This window comes from Eptesicus fuscus, chromosome 1, assembly GCF_027574615.1.
Source record: "Eptesicus fuscus isolate TK198812 chromosome 1, DD_ASM_mEF_20220401, whole genome shotgun sequence".
Taxonomy (NCBI): Eukaryota; Metazoa; Chordata; class Mammalia; order Chiroptera; family Vespertilionidae; genus Eptesicus; species Eptesicus fuscus.
The window spans coordinates 74,641,355-74,657,389 of NC_072473.1; the positions used below are offsets into that span (position 1 = coordinate 74,641,355).

General features: G+C 41.8%; 1 protein-coding gene and 1 pseudogene across 1 annotated transcript in view; both read left to right on the forward strand.

The window, feature by feature from the left end:
- The window catches only part of IL1RAPL2 (interleukin 1 receptor accessory protein like 2), a 749,108-nt gene that overhangs the window by 528,590 nt on the left and 204,483 nt on the right, over positions 1 to 16,035 (forward strand). The gene's annotated exons all lie outside the window — the stretch shown is intronic.
- Positions 7,973 to 8,746, forward strand: LOC103300438 (probable mitochondrial glutathione transporter SLC25A39; annotated as a pseudogene).

Below are 16,035 nucleotides of genomic sequence, written 5' to 3' on the forward strand. Positions count from 1 at the left end.
TTCCTTTGTGCTCCTTTGTAGCCAGTCTCCAACACCTCCCCCATCTTTGCCCCCAGTAACCAGTAATCTTTTAAAAAATATATATATTATTGATTTTTTTTTTTTTACAGAGAGGAAGGGAGAGGGATAGAGAGTTAGAAACATCGATGAGAAAGAAACATCAATCAGCTGCCTCTTTCACACCTCCTACTGGGGATGTGCCCACAACCAAGGTACATGCCCTTGCTGGAATCGAACCTGGGACCTTTCAGTCTGCAGGCCAATGCTCTATCCACTGAGCCAAACCAGTTAGGGTAGTAATCTTTTTTTTTTTTTTTAACTATAGATTCACTTTATATGTTCTAGAACTTCTTGTGAATAGAATCATGTAGTATATACTATCTGGTGTATGGCTAATTTTGCTTAGCCTATGGTCAATGAACTCGATTCAAGCTTTTGTATGTATCAGCATTATTATTATTATTATTATTATTATTATTATTATTATATCAATAGCTTATGGGCCTTTGTGTTCTTTTTGTTTTTTGGTTATTATGAATTATGCTGCTAGGGACCTTCACATACAAGTATTTCTGTGGATATATATTTTTATTTCTCTTGAGTAAATACCTAAGAGGAGAATTGTTAAGTCGTGTGATAAATGTATATTTACCTTTATAAGGAGCAATACTATTATTTTCAAAATAGATGTTACAATTTATTTTCAAAATAGATGTTACAATACCAGTTACAATTTCACCATCAGTGGGTGAAAATTGAAGTTGCTTCAATTCCCTATCAACACTTGAAATTATCAGTCTCTTAAATCAGTCCCTTAAATAGTACTATCTAATTGTGATTTAAATTTGCATTTCCCTGATTACTAAAGGTGTCAAGCTTCTTTTCACGTACTTATTATACATTACTGTATTTTCTTTTGTAAAATAGCTATACAAGTCTTGTGCACATTTTAATTGGATGGTTTGTTTATTTTTTTGAATTGGAAAAGTTCTTTTTATATATTGAATAATGGTTCTTTGTCAGATATAGTTATTACAAATATTTTATCCTGGCCTATGGCTTGCCTTTTCATTTTCTTAATGCCTATTGAAGAGTGTTTGCTTTTGATGGAGTTCAATTATCAATTTTCTTTTTATGATTCAACTCTTACTTTCGGTCCTATCTAACACATTTTAATGTTAAGAATTATTTTTTAAATATATTTTATTGATTTTCCACAGAGAGGAAGGGAGAGGGATAGAGAGCTAGAAATATCGATGAGAGAGAAACATGACCAGCTGCCTCCTGCACACCCCCCACCGGGGATATGCCTGCAACCAATGTACATGCCCTTGACCGGAATTGAACCTGTGACCCTTCAGTCCGCAGACGGATGCTCTATCCACTGAGCCAAACTGGTTTCAGCAAGAATTATTTTTAATAATTACACCAACAAGAATAAATTTGTTATGTTAAGATTATTAAGGGCATGGACTTACTGAAACCTGGGTTCCAGGGTCTTACTATGTCATCCTGGGCAAGTGACCTAGTCTCTCTGTTTCCTTACATGAAAATGGGAATAATTTTGTTTCCACTTCTTTTTTAAAATATATTTTTATTTATTTCAGAGAGAGGAAGGGAGAAGAGAGAGAAACATCAATGATGAGAGAGAATCATTGGTCGGTTTCCTCCTGCATGCCCACTACTGAGGATTGAGCCTGCAACCTGGGCATGTTCCCTTGGCCGGAATCGAACCTGGGACCCTTCAGTCCACAGGCCAGATGCTCTATCTACTGAGCAAAAACAGCTAGGGTGCTTTTTCTATCTTTAATCTCTATCTCTGTCCCACTGTCTTAAGCATCTACCCAATTCTGAGGACTTGCTTCTTTGGGCCTCCAGAGAATCAAAAACATATGAGACAATCAGGCTCTGTTTTTCATACATGGTTTCCTATATTTGATTTTGGATCTCATTCTACTCTAAGACATTTTCCTTATTTTTAATATTCTCTCAAATTCGGAACGATATCACTGTATTGATCTTGTCATAATTAATAGTACCTATTTCTTGCTAATGAGATATTACCTGCAACTTCACATAATTCTTCTGAAAGGCTGACAGTCTGACTCACAATGTTTGACCACTTTCTAAAATCAGCTGGCAAGACTTTAGGCTTTGATATTAAGAAGTTCTTTGAAGCTTACTTACCAATTGTTCCTTCTGAATGTGAATAATAAATATGGGTTTGCTGGATGTGGAAGTTTGTCTTCAGCATGTACTTAGCATACAAAGCCATCTTAAACATTCTTTAATGGATTATCTGATAGGGATTAGATGTAGTCTCAACTACTTCCTCACGTATAAACACCTACTTAGAGCATTATCATTAAACTAGAGGCCTGGTGTATGAAAATTCATGGAGGGGGTCCTTCAGCCCGGCCTGCCCCCTCTCACAGTCCAGGAGCCCTCAGGGGTGGGAGGTGACCCGGCAATGGCCCATCACACCTCTGCTGCTGCCACTGCTGGCAGCACAAGCCTTGGCCGGCCCTGGTTACCTGAGTCTTGGGTGGCCTTGGGCGGCTGGGAAGCTGCCATCTGAGGCTTGCCTGCACCTCAGGCCGGCCCTGGGTGGCTGGGGGGTTGAGGGGACTGGGGGACTCCGGAGGCAGTCATGCGGCAAGACCACGCCTGCCTGGGAGCAGACCGGTCTTGCCACGTGCCTGCCACCCTGGTGTAGCTGAGGGAACTGGGCACCGCCATTTTGTGGCTGTGGGTGCCACCCACTTTGAGGGTGGGACAGTCAATTAGCATATTCCCTCTTTATTAGATAGGATAACTTTCATAAAGAACAACTGATTTTTTTAAGAAACCAGTCAAAAATATTATTGATCAGACAAGTCTTTCCAAGAAGGCCTTAACCTGATTACTTTAAAGATTGCTTTTGCTTTTTATTAATAAAATAGAGGACAAGTGCAAGAAATTCATGCACGTGGGGGAGGTGTCCCTCAGCCCAGCCTGCACCCTCTCCAATCTGGGACTCCTCAAGGGATGTCTGACTGCCCGTTTAAATGGGCAATTGAACATCCCTCTCACAATCCAGGACTGCTGGCTCCCAATAGCTCGCCTGCCTGCCTGCCTGATTGCCCCTGACTGCTTCTGCCTGCCAGCCTGATCACCCCCTAATCACTCCCCTGCCAGCCTGATTGATGCCTAACTGCTCCCTTGCCAGCCTGTTTGCTCCTAACTGCCCTCCCCTGCCGGCCTGATCACCCTAACTGCCCCCCCTTGCAGGACTGGTCCCCACCAACTGCTCTCCCCTGCAGGCCTGGGTCCCCCTCAACTGCTCTTGCCTGCAGGCCCAGTCACTCCCAACTTGCCACCTCTGCTGGCCTGGTCACCCCTAACTGACCTCCCCTGCAGGCTTGATCACCCCCAACTGCCCTCTCTTGCAGGCCTGGTCCCTCCCAAATGCCCTCCCCTGATGGCCATCTTGTGGTGGCCATCTTGTGTCCACATGGGGTCAGTCATCTTTGACCACATGAGGGCAGCCATCTTGTGTGTTGGAATGACAGTCAATTTGCATATTATTCTTTTATTAGACAGGAGGATTAGATAGGATAGAGGGCTGGTGCACGGGTGGGGGCCAGCTGGTTTGCCCTGAAGGGTGTCCCGGATCAGGGTAGGTGTTCCCTTATGGCATGGGGGGCCTGGCTGAGGGGCCTGTGGTGGTTTGCAGGCTGGCCACGGTCCCCAGCAACCCAAGCGGAGGCCCTGGTGTCTGGGATTTATTTATATTCTATAATTGAAACTTTGTAGCCTTGAGTGGAGCCAAGCCTCCTGCTTGCTCCATGGCCCCATCCATTTTTGTTGGGATTTATTTATCTTCTATGATTGAAACTTTTTAGCCTTGAGCAGAGGCCAAGGCAGGCCAGGGCTGCAGAAACTTGACTTCCTCCATCGCTGGGGGCAACTCAAGCCTTTTGATCTCTCCAGCTCCGTTGCTGCTGGCATTTTTGTTGCGCTTTATCATACTTTCCGGTGTGTAAGATGACTTTTTAACCCAGGAAAATCTTCTCAAAAGTCAGGGGTCTTATATGCCAGAAAATACAGTAGGTTAGAAAAATCTCTGACATTGTATATCAGATTGCTCAAAACCCAAATACCATATTTTCTGGCGTATAAGACCCCCAACTTTTGAGATTTTCCTGTGTTAAAAAGTCATCTTATATGTTGGAAAATATGGTATTTATCTTCTATAATTGAAACTTTGTATCCTTAAGTCGAGGCCAAGGCAGGCCTGGGCAGGCGGAAAGGTTGGCTTCCTCCATTGCCGGGAAACCCAAGCCTCCTGCTCTCTCCGTGGCTGCAGCCATCTTAGTTGGGTTAATTTGCATACTCGTTCCTGATTGGCTGGTGGGCATGGCTTGTGGGTGTAGCAGAGGTATGGTAAATTTGCATATTACTATTTTATTAGATAGGACTAGTGGCCCGGTGCACAAAATTAGTGCACAGGGGGGGATCCCTCAGCCCAGCCTTCACCCTCTCTATTTGGGAACCCCTTGTGGGATGTCCAACTGCCAGTTTAGGCTCAATCCCACAGGGACATCCCTCTCAAAATCTGGGACCGCTGGCTCCTAACTGCTCACCTGCCTGCCTGCCTGCCTGATTGCCCCTATCCCGTCTGCCTGCCTGCCTGATTGCCTCTAAACTCTCTGCCTGCCAGCCTGATCACCCCTAACCTCTCTGCCTACCTGCCTGATCGCCCCTAACTGCCTCTAGCTGCCTGCTTGATTGCCCTTAACTGCCCTCCCCTGCCGACCTGATCTCACCCCCAACTGCCCTCCTCTGCTGGCCTGATCTTGCACCTAATGGCCCTCCCCTGCTGGCCTGATCTCACCCGCAACTGCCCTTCCTTGCTGGCTGGATCTTGCCACCAAGGGCCTTCCCTGCCAGCCTGATCTCACCCCTAACTGCTCTCCCCTGCCGGCCTGATCTCGTCCCCAACTGCCCTCCCATGCCAGCCTGATCTTGCCCCCAACTGCTCTCTCTGCCTTGGCCCCCACCACGATGGCTTTGTCTGGAAGGAAGTCAGATGTCTGGAAGATGGCTAGTCGACTTGGTCTAATTAGCATATTACCCTTTTATTAGTATAGATAGATTATATAGGATAAGATTGATTAAATGGGAGGGGAGCCTTTCTCAGCAGGAGATGCTCTTGGCAGACAAAAATACATAATCTCTATATCTGGACTGATTGCCAGCCATATGCACTATACTGCCAAACCAGTCATTAAAAAATTGAACCACTATCTTACATCTTACATCTTACACCAAATAGCTGTTACTCTTAAAACCCCTCCTCAGCCTCCACCTTAGGTTCTGCCTTCGCAGTTCACCCAGTTTAGGTTCTTATTGGTCAGTCTCTATGCCAGTCATCATCAAAAGCTCCGCCTCTTAGACAGCCAATGGCTCCTCACAGTTCACCAAGATTTGGTTGATTGGTTGGTTTCTATGCCAGTCAGCATCTCCAGGCCCTTCTCCAGGCCTGATCAGAGAGGCAGGGCTGATCAGCAGCCCCCGTGGAGGCCTGGAGAGAATCAGAGGCGTGGCTGCTGGCGAAGCCTGGAGAGAAAGAGAGAGGCAACGGCTCATCAACAGCTGACATGGAGGCTGCGGATTAGACCCTGCCTCTCTCTTCAGGCCTCTCTCGAGGCCTGATCTGAAGCCCCCTTGGCAGTCAATACTGGGTCACCACAGCAACCCAACACTGACTTCAGGACTGATTCCCGGTCGGTTGAGCCTTCAGTCGTTTGGGATGTTACAGACCCTGGGTTTTTATGTATTAAGATATATCAGTTTTACCCACACTTATTGTAATAAAAATAAACACACATGCACACACACATACACACATGCACCTATGCAGAAAGAAAAAATAGAGAAAAAAGACTATGAGAGGCCTCAGCTGAGATAGCAAATGGAATTTTCTGCTCAATAAACTCTCTGGTTAAGGAGGCAGTGAAGCATGGTAGAAAGAATGCTGGAGTTTAGAGTCAAAGTAAAAATTTAAGTCTCCTTTTCACTAGTTATTAACTGCATGACCTTGAATTACCAACTCTCTGATCATGTTTGCTTATGTGAAACATTTGGATGGAAATGCCTAGCTATAGAGCCATTGAGAAAATTAAAATTCAGGTATAAAATTTTAATGTTCTACAATGCTAAAGGAATAACAGAGAGTTACCTATTTATGTCTGGAACCATACAGAAAAGGGGTTTCAATTAGGATATCTGTTGTGATGCACATGAGATTGCACTGTTCAGATTTCCCTTCAACAGGCACTTTGTTGACCCAACTACTGAAAGTGTGTTAGCAGACAGGCTTCAGCTTTTAACCCATCCAGGGACTGCCTTATCTGCACAGAACTGCCTCATGCTCTTCCCAAGGAGGGCCACATTTAATAATTGATTCATGCAAATATATGAAGTCCCAACATAGAAGTGGGAAGACCAATTAATATGCTTCAGTAGTTGTCCAGCTTAGAGATGATGGAGGCTTGGCTAAGAGTTGTAGCAGTTGAGATAGGTATATTGAGTATATGGCTTAAATGTAGAATTAAAAAGACCCAAGAGTGAGAGGAAGAATATAGTGAAAGATATGCCATAGATTTTTGGCTATATATGTGGTAAAGGTTTATTTTAAAAGTCATATTAATTTTGAGATACACAGTAGACTTCCAGGTGGAGATGTAAAGTAGATAGGTAAAAATTGTACATGAATTTGGAACTCAGAAGAGAAGTCAGGGCAGGAAATACAGATTTAGGAATTATCTGCAAAACTAAATCATATTACATCCCTAGGATATGGGAACCTAGGTCTCTACATCACTTAGGTATGGAGAAAAGTATTTGTTGATCTCACAGTTAATACCAATACAGAAAGATAGCACTTAACCACCCATATGAGTTAAATTCAGTAACCAGACTAATTAGAAAGAGGCCTCATTAAAATAAAGAGATTTTTGGTTTTGATGTTGTATTCTTTAAACTAATGATTATAGAGCTCCTCCTATGTTGGGAGTGATGTACATTTGTCCTATTAGTTAATCCTCACAACATATCTAGGTGAGCATTCCTATCATCCTGATGTTACAATGAGCAAATAGAAGTTCAGAGAAGTGTAGCAATTTGGGCCAAATTACATCATTAGTGAATGATGAAGTAGGGCTCAATGGCCCTTTAGCCTCCATATGCAGTGCATTATAACAACAGTAATAGCAGCCATTAATAGAGTACCTAGTGTGTCCAGGTTCAGTGCTAAAACACTTTACATATCTTACCTCATTCTAAAAAAAAACCTATTTATTAGCCTCATTTTACAGATGATGAAACCTAAACTTAGAGGTGTAACTAACATGGCCAAAATCTTAGTTATTAAATGGCAGAGTGGGATTTCAAATATATTTTTGTCTGTTTCCAGAGCTCATAATCTTAATCACTATGTTATACTGCCTTTCATCACCTGTGACATAGGTAAGTAGAAGGGAAAATATTTCCTCCCAAAGGGAACATAACTATCTCCAAATGTCAAGCCAACTGAATATGTAGCATTAAAAATGATGACTATTGCTCGTCGGCCTTGGAGTGAGGCTAACTCATGCGGACCCTGCACTGGTCGCAGACCTGCCATGGGCCCGCAGGACCTTGGGCTCTGCGCCGGCACACACAAGTACCATCCTAAAGCCAGATTGAAGCTACAAGATGGCTGACCAGGACCCTGGGGGCATCAGCCCCCTCCAACAGAAGGTGTCCTCAGGTGCCGGGGCTGTGGTCACCTCCATCTTCATCACCCCCTTGGACGTGGTGGTTTGCCTGCAGTCTCAACGCCCTTCAGTGACCAGCGAGCTGATGCCTCCCTCCAGACTCTGGAGCCTCTCTTATACTAAATTGCCCACCTCTCTCTGACCCACAGGGAAGTGCCTCTTCTACTGCAATGGTGTCCTGGAACCCCTGTACCTATGCTTAAATGGTGTCCACTGTGACACCTGGTTTCAGGACCCCACTCGCTTCCTTGTTTCTATGGATGTCTTTGTGAAGATTGTGAGACACGATGGCAACAGGACCCTGTAAAGTGGTGTCCTAGCCACCCTAGTGATGACTGTGCCAGCAACCACCATATACTTCACAGCCTATGACCAACTCAAGGCCTTCCTGTGTGGTCGAGCCCTGTGTGCACAGGCTGCTTGGTCACCATGACTGTGCTAAGCCCCCTGGAGCTGGTAAGGACAAAGTTGCAGGCTCAGCATGTGTCATACCAAGAGTTGAGAGCCTGTGTCCGAACCTGTGTAGCTCAGGGCGGCTGGCGCTCACTGGGCTGGGGCCCCACTGCTCCTTGGGATGTGCCATTTTCAGCCCTGTACTGGTTCAATTATGAGCTGGTAAAGCTGAGTGGGCACAGGCCAAAGGACCAGACATTGGTGAGCATCAGCTTTGTGGCTAGTGGCTGTCATCCTGACTCTACCCTTTGATGTGGTGAAGACTCAATGCTAGGTTGCACTGGGAGCAGTGGAGGCTGTGAGAATGTCACCTGTGCAAGTGCACTCTGACGACACATGGCTGCTGCTGCTGCAGAGGATCCAGGCAGAGTCTGGCACCAGGGGAATCTTTGCAGGCTTCCTCCCGAGGATCATCAATGCTGCCCCTTCCTGTGCCATCATGGATCAGCACATATGAACTGGGCAAAAGCTCAACTTGGAACAGCCTCTGAGCCAGTGAGAGGAGCGAGGAGATGAGAGCCCCATCTCGTCCATGGATGGTGTGGGGCAGGAGGAGACTGAGCCAAGTTCCTTGTCTTCAGGGGAGGGAGCCTCATTTTTCTTCCCTCTCGACTAAGCCCCAAGGGTACCAGCCCATCCAGTTGGGCCTGCTCAGGCCGCCATCAGAGAGCTTTCTTCCTTCTGGTCCTTATCCCAAGCCCCAAGGATCATCACTTTTTCACCCAACTCCCCAATTCAAGATCAAATCTGTTAATTCTCCTTCCCCTGCCCTCTCGCCCATTTTCACATGTTTGTTGTAGCTGGGCCTGCCGTCAAAGCCCACAGAGCCCTGGACCTTGCCAGTCTGATCCCACTGCTGTTAATTCATTGAGTGTAAAGATTATTAATTTAAAAAATGATGACTATTAAAAATAAATTTTATTAGAAATAAGGAGCTCAAGATGATTATTAAAAATCAAAACGATGCCTTGGCTGGTATGCTCAGTGGTTAGAGCATTAGCCCATGCACTGAAGGGTCATGGATTCGATTCCTAGTCAAGGACATGTGCCTGGGTTGCAGGTTCACTCCCTGGCCCGGGTCAAGATGCATGCAGAAGGCAACCAATCGATGTGTCTCTCACTTCTGTCTCTCTATATCTATCTCCCTCCCAGTCTCCTTCCCTCCCTCCCTTCCACTCTCTCAAAAATCAGTGGAAAAAATATCCTTGGGTGAGGATTAACAACAACAACAATAAAATCAACAAGATATGGGTGTTTGGAAAGCATCTGTGCAAGCATTTTCTGAAGCTATCATCTTTAAATAAACAATGGTACAAATATTAATATGATTTTGCTTCTTAATCTAAATTGTTTGGAACCATGAAACAGAATGAATATCACTAACCAACATGGGATTGAACCCATGTCCTTGGCTTGTAAGGATAGTGTTTTTAAACACTTAATGGAATTCAATATTATTCTCTTAGCCATTATGGAAAGATCAGGAGATGTCTTAAAAATGGGGAGACTTATTTGATTGGGTCCAAAATCCTTCAACATAATGGTATACATGTGGTTTCTCCTCTCCTGCAACTGTTTGGTTTTTTGATTTTTTTTTTTTTTTTTTAGTTATCAAAGAAAGGATTCTGAGACAGATCATATATATATATATATATATATATATATATATATATATATATATATATATTTATAACCTTTGAGTGTGCTCCAGATTGGAAGATTTCATTTGATTTATTCCAAGTCCTTCACTTAGGAGCTTATACACATTTTAAATATGTAGTCATACATATTTAATAATTATTACACAGTAAATAAAGTCAGTTTTAAAAACTGAATTAAAAGTAATTAATAATTATAACAATAGTAATAATGATAGAAGCATATAGACTGCTTAGGATTTTCAAAATACCAGTTTAGCTAGCATGATGTTCTGTGAACAAATATACAGCTAAATACACAGGAGCTGTCAGACACTAGTTAGAACAGCAGGAGCATGTTTCTCAGCAGGTATTTTTCTGTATGCTGACATTTTGGTTCTGAAATAAATGAGATGCGTTGTTATGTTTCTTTTATTATATTTCAATTATAGAATCTGAACGTGCATAGGATTATTGTGTTGATCTTATTCAGCTTCTCTCTCAATGAAACTATGCTTTCTATAACACCTATGACAGGTGGCCACTTGGTCATTCTTTGAATGTGTTCAGTGACAAGTAAATTACATCCTTAAAAAATCAGCCTTTTCCATTGTTGAAGCGTGCTTATTTTTAAAAAAGTCACTTTCTGGGTGGGTTATAACTCTAACCATCACTACTGCTTTTACAACCTTGACTAATATTGAATAAACCTAATCCTTTTCTATGACAGACATTAACCTTTTTTAATATAACTACAATTGCCCAACTACCTGTAACAGCCCCCACCACCCTAAACTTTTCTCGAATTTTAAAAGCCATAGATTCCAAATCTGTTAATGTGAGGTCATCTTAAAACCTGCCCCCATTCCTTTACAACTATGTAGATATGGGCTCAGATACTGACTCACTACTATGTGAACCTCAAAATGGGGAAATAATTGCTACCACAAGATATTTTGTGAGAATTAACAGGGAATTTTTTATGTAGTATTATTGGTTGAGCATTGTTCTACTTGTGTGGTATGTGTTAATTCATTTAATTTTAATAACAAACATATAAGATGGTTTTTATTATTTCCCCATTTTTATTTTACTTTATTTTAGTTTTTTTATTGTTTAAAGTATTACATATGTCTCCTTTTTCCCCATTGACCCCTCCCTGGCCTCTCCCATCCCCTGGGACAAGCCTCCACTGCCCCAGTGTCCCTGTCCATTGGTTATGCTTATATGCATGCATACAAGTCCTTTGGTTGATTTCTTAACACACAACCCCAAACTCCCCTGACTTCTCTCTGAGGTTTGACTATCTGTTCAATGCTTGTCTGTCTCTGGATCTGTTTTTGTTCATCAGTTTATGTTGTTTATTATATTCCACAAATAAGGGAGATCATGTGATATTTATCTTCCTCTGATTGGCTTATTTCGCTTAGCATAGTGCTATCCAGGTCCATCCATGCTGTTGCAGATGGTAAAAGTTCCTTCTTTTTTATATAAGTGTAGTATTCCATTGTGTAGACGTACCAGTTTTCTAATCCACTCATCCGCTGATGGGTACTTAGGCTGTTTCCAAATCTTAGCTATGGTAAATTGTGCTGCTATGAACATAGAGGTGCATGTATATTTCTTAATTGGTGTTTCTAATTTCTTGGGATATAGTCCTAGAAGAGGGATTACTGGGTTAAATGGGAGTTCAATTTTTAATTTTTTGAGAAAGCTCCATACTGTCTTCCACAGTGGCTGCACCAGTCTGCATTCCCACCAGCAGTGTAGGAGGGTTCCTTTTTCTCCGCACCCTCGCCAGCACTTGTCATTTGTTGATGATAGCCATTCTGACAGGTGTGAGATGGCACCTCATTGTGGTTTTGATTTGCATCTCTTGAATGATTAGTGACTTTGAGGATGTTTTCATTTGTCTCTTGGCCTTCTGTATGTTCTCTTTTGAAAAGAATATTGAGACAATATACACTTGTCAGAGGTCACATAACTAATTGTGGCAGAGTAAGGATTTGAATCCAGGCAATCTGGCTCTAGAGCTTTCATCTTTATCCACCATTATTTACATTTACATTTACTAGCTTTATCAAATAAGGTGATATATATATATATATATATATATATATATATATATATATATATTCAGATAAATGCAGACATAAACATATGATGACTAATATATATATATATATATATATTCAGATAAATGCAGACATAAACATATGATGACTAATATATATATATATATTCAGATAAATGCAGACATAAGCATATGATGACTAATAGTAAGAGGTTATGAAGGAAAAGAATAGGGAGCAATAAGAAAGAATAGTGAGTAGAATGTATTCTAAATTGGGCCAATGGGTGCCTAAGGAAAAGTCTGTCCATGGAAGGAAATTTAAGCTGAGACTCAAAGGGTGCATTAGAGATAGCCAGGGAAAATATGGGGAAAAAGCATTCCAGGAAGTACTTAAGAACAGGTTGAAGGCCCTGAAGAGGGAAATACTTTGGCTTGGTCAAAGACCTAAAAGAAGGCCATTGTAGTTTGAGAAGAGTAAAGAGGAATCAGAAAGGCTCCAAATGAGGTTAGAATATTAGACAGGAGCTATATCATGCCAGAAGATTGTCCTAAACTAATGCTGCCACTGTGACTAAGTGGGATAATATTGTAGTCGCAGTCAGCGTTTAGAGTGGTTCCTTGAAAGGAGGCAGCTTAAAGGATTCAGCAAGGAAGCTCCAAAGTTTTTTTTATGGCTCACCCAAGGCTTATATATAAACATGCAATCAGTCTGTAAATACTGGTAAATCCTTCTCATTAACACTTACACTAATCTAGTGGTCAGCAAACCGTGGCTCGCAAGCCACATGCAGCTCTTTGGCCCCTTGAGTGTGGCTCTTCCACAAAATATCACGGCCTGGGCGAGTCTATTTTGAAGAAGTGGCATTAAAAGAAGTTTAAGTTTAAAAAATTTGGCTCTCAAAAGAAATTTCAATCGTTGTATTATTGATATCTGGCTCTGTTGACTAATGAGTTTGCCGACCACTGCACTAACCAATCACCTGCATTTACAACTTCCACTTTAAGTTGCTATTTTGTACATAGTTTTTGCCCTCCAGTCTTCCTCAGATATTCTTCCTAATCAGAGATCACCTATATAGAAGTGTTGAAGAAAATGGTATTAATTATGATTTGCACAAGTATTATTTACCCCTAGATATAAGGCTGTAATCTACATACTGAGAGGGAAGAGGCTAGTCTTGTGCCAGATAATTTTGCCAGTAGCAATAATATAAAGTACCAAAGTTAGGCTGTGAAATCACACTAACATGGTGTGAATTCAAAACCTTGGATTAGTTCTGCCACTAATTTCCTGTGTGACCTCAAACAGATAAGTTAACCTTTCTGATGCTCAGTTTTTTACATTTGAAGCATGGGACTAATGATACTTAACTAGGAGTGTGGTTGTGATAATTAAATTATATAAGGTACTTTATGTGTGTGAAAGCACCAGCCACAATGACTGAAATATAGTAGATAATAAATGATAATATTGCTTTTTATTATATGAAAGAAAATAAATACCTTCTACAAAGTCATCATAATGTAATCCTTCACATCCAAATAATAAAAAAACACCTTATGTATATTTTATTATGTTTGGATATAGATTTCTTATTTGAATTTTGCTAATTTCAATTTCTATAATATTTTTATGGAAACATAGTGCTAACATCATAAAGGATCCTTAAGAAACTATTTGCATCCTCAGCTTTTAGTGAAAATAGTGTTGAAGAGTCCTAATACTGAATCATACACAATGCACACATACATAAGTATCACAAAATACTCATTCATTGTTTCCTTTGTGCCAGACTGTGCTAGGTACTACAGATATTAAGCATTGATAGACTTGATTCATACCCTCAAGAAGTTCATGTTCAAATAGATATGACAGATCTGTGTGAAATAATGTTCCAAGACAGAATCAAATGTTAAATACCTTCTCTGGAAGCACAGAGGAAGGAGCAATGGATTCTGCCTATAGATATGGCCACAGTGAATAGACCTGTTATTATGTGTGTCTGACTTCAGTTAGACATGCTGCTATCTCCCAGACTTGCTTCACAGCAACTTAATAGTTGCATTTCATCTTGTAAAATATTATGACTTGGAGTGTATTGTCCTCAGACCAATTGACAAGTATTTCCTGACTGTCCACTCTGTGCTAGGGGTTTTGGGGGATAGAGGAGAAGGAGGTTATTTGGTCCCTGCCCTCAATTGCCTACAGGCTGGACAGTTGAAAGTGAAATGTCCTCCAAGATGGCAATTAGAGAACAATAAACTATTCACTGTGAAGCTGCCTTTGAGTACATTCAAAGAAAGAGCTCAGGGTGAGTTGGAATAGGTAGAATAAAACAGAAATCATTGTTCTTTCAGATACACACATCAGTTCAGACTTCTAGAAACTACCTACAGATGTTTAGAGAGCCATTCAAATATTCTCCACTGAATAACTACTCAAAGAGAAAAATTAGTTCAGTGTATCAGAATCTCTGCCAATGCTTATTAATCTGAATTTATAGCTCAGTGCTTTAGAAGTGCTTTATTTAAAGTATGTTAAAAACCTTAGCTGGAATATTCTTAGCTGGTCCAAAGACAGGTTGGTTGCACATGTATTAGCAAAGATAATAGGCAGATTTACAGACTCTCAGAGCTGTATATGTTTCAGAATTGGAGCAAACTGACAAAAAATGGAGGGATGTAATGAAATAATTTTAAAACTTGCTTCTTTGACAGATGAGCCTCTATAAAGAGAGTTTTGAATTATTAGGTGGCCACACAGTTTTTGTCAGTGAAATACCACAAGAAATTGTATTTGGAGGAAAGAAGCTGACGAGGAGAAATGAGGAGAGATGCTGAAAGGCATTAATGAGTTGGAAGAAGATCAACAACCCATTTAGAGCTCATTAAATCTATTATTTGAGTTTAGAGTGGTCCCAGGAGGAACTTGTGCTGACATACCCAGAACTCTCTCTCCAGCCAAGAGCAATAGAGAAAAGAGGAAAGTAAACGTGATAGGGGTTTTCAGGCTACCTTTTACTTCTAAGTATGATGAATGGAAATTTCAGATTCCTAAGTTTGGGGAGAAGGCTTTAAATTTAAACATGGTCAATAGCAACTGTGCTTAAGGGGTTAAAAGTGTTATTAGGTTTTGAAATAAAAACACAAAAAAATTAAAAGTTATCCACACTAGAGAGAAACCAAGATGGCAGCAGAAGGTATACTCCTGTACATGCTGCCTCTCACAACCACACCAAAACTACAACTAAAAGACAAAATGATTATCACCCAGAACCACGGGAAAGCTGGCTGAGTAGAAGTTCTACAACTAGAAAGAAAGAAAAATGCTCATTGAGACTGGGTAGGAGGTGTAGAGCCCCGGAAAAGCAGAGGTATGGAGGCGCACAAATCTGGCTGGTGACTGGTTGCACTGTTTTTTTCAATTGGAAGGGAGATACAAGATCCCGACTGCTCTGAACTCCAGTTTCTGGCAAGACTCTGGGGACCCAGAGTCCTACGGGGAGAAACTGGAATGTCTGGCATTGGGTCGGAAAGTGAGGGTGGCTTTCTCGCAGAGGTGCTTGCAGGAATCATTGTTTACTGTGCTGGGGCTTGGGACACGGGGACTCGGAAATGTAGAGACACAGAGACAGCTGACTGGCAGCCATCGCTGTTTGCCATGCCCTGGTGATTCCCTGAGACCCTGCCCCACCCAATTTACAAACTCACCCAATCTGTGCACAGCGGATTTTGCATATGAATAGCCTGCCCTTTTGCAGCTTAACCTAACAAATTGCAGCTGGGTCACAGAGCTCCAAAACTTCCAAATCCCAAACAAAGAGGGTAAATCTGCAGATCTCTCTGTAGCTCCTGTTGGGTGGCCTCAGAAAGTAGCTGAATTGCACCTCCTTGGAGATCCAGGAGCCAGTGTACTTAGTGGTCAGTGTGAGATGACACCAGATTTCAACTCCTCACATACATAAGTGACACACTCAAAAGGCAGACTCAGTGAGCACCAAAGCCCCACTGAAGCAAGTCCACCCCTTAAGAGTGTCTCCAGCACAGCAGTTCTTCCATTATAAACACA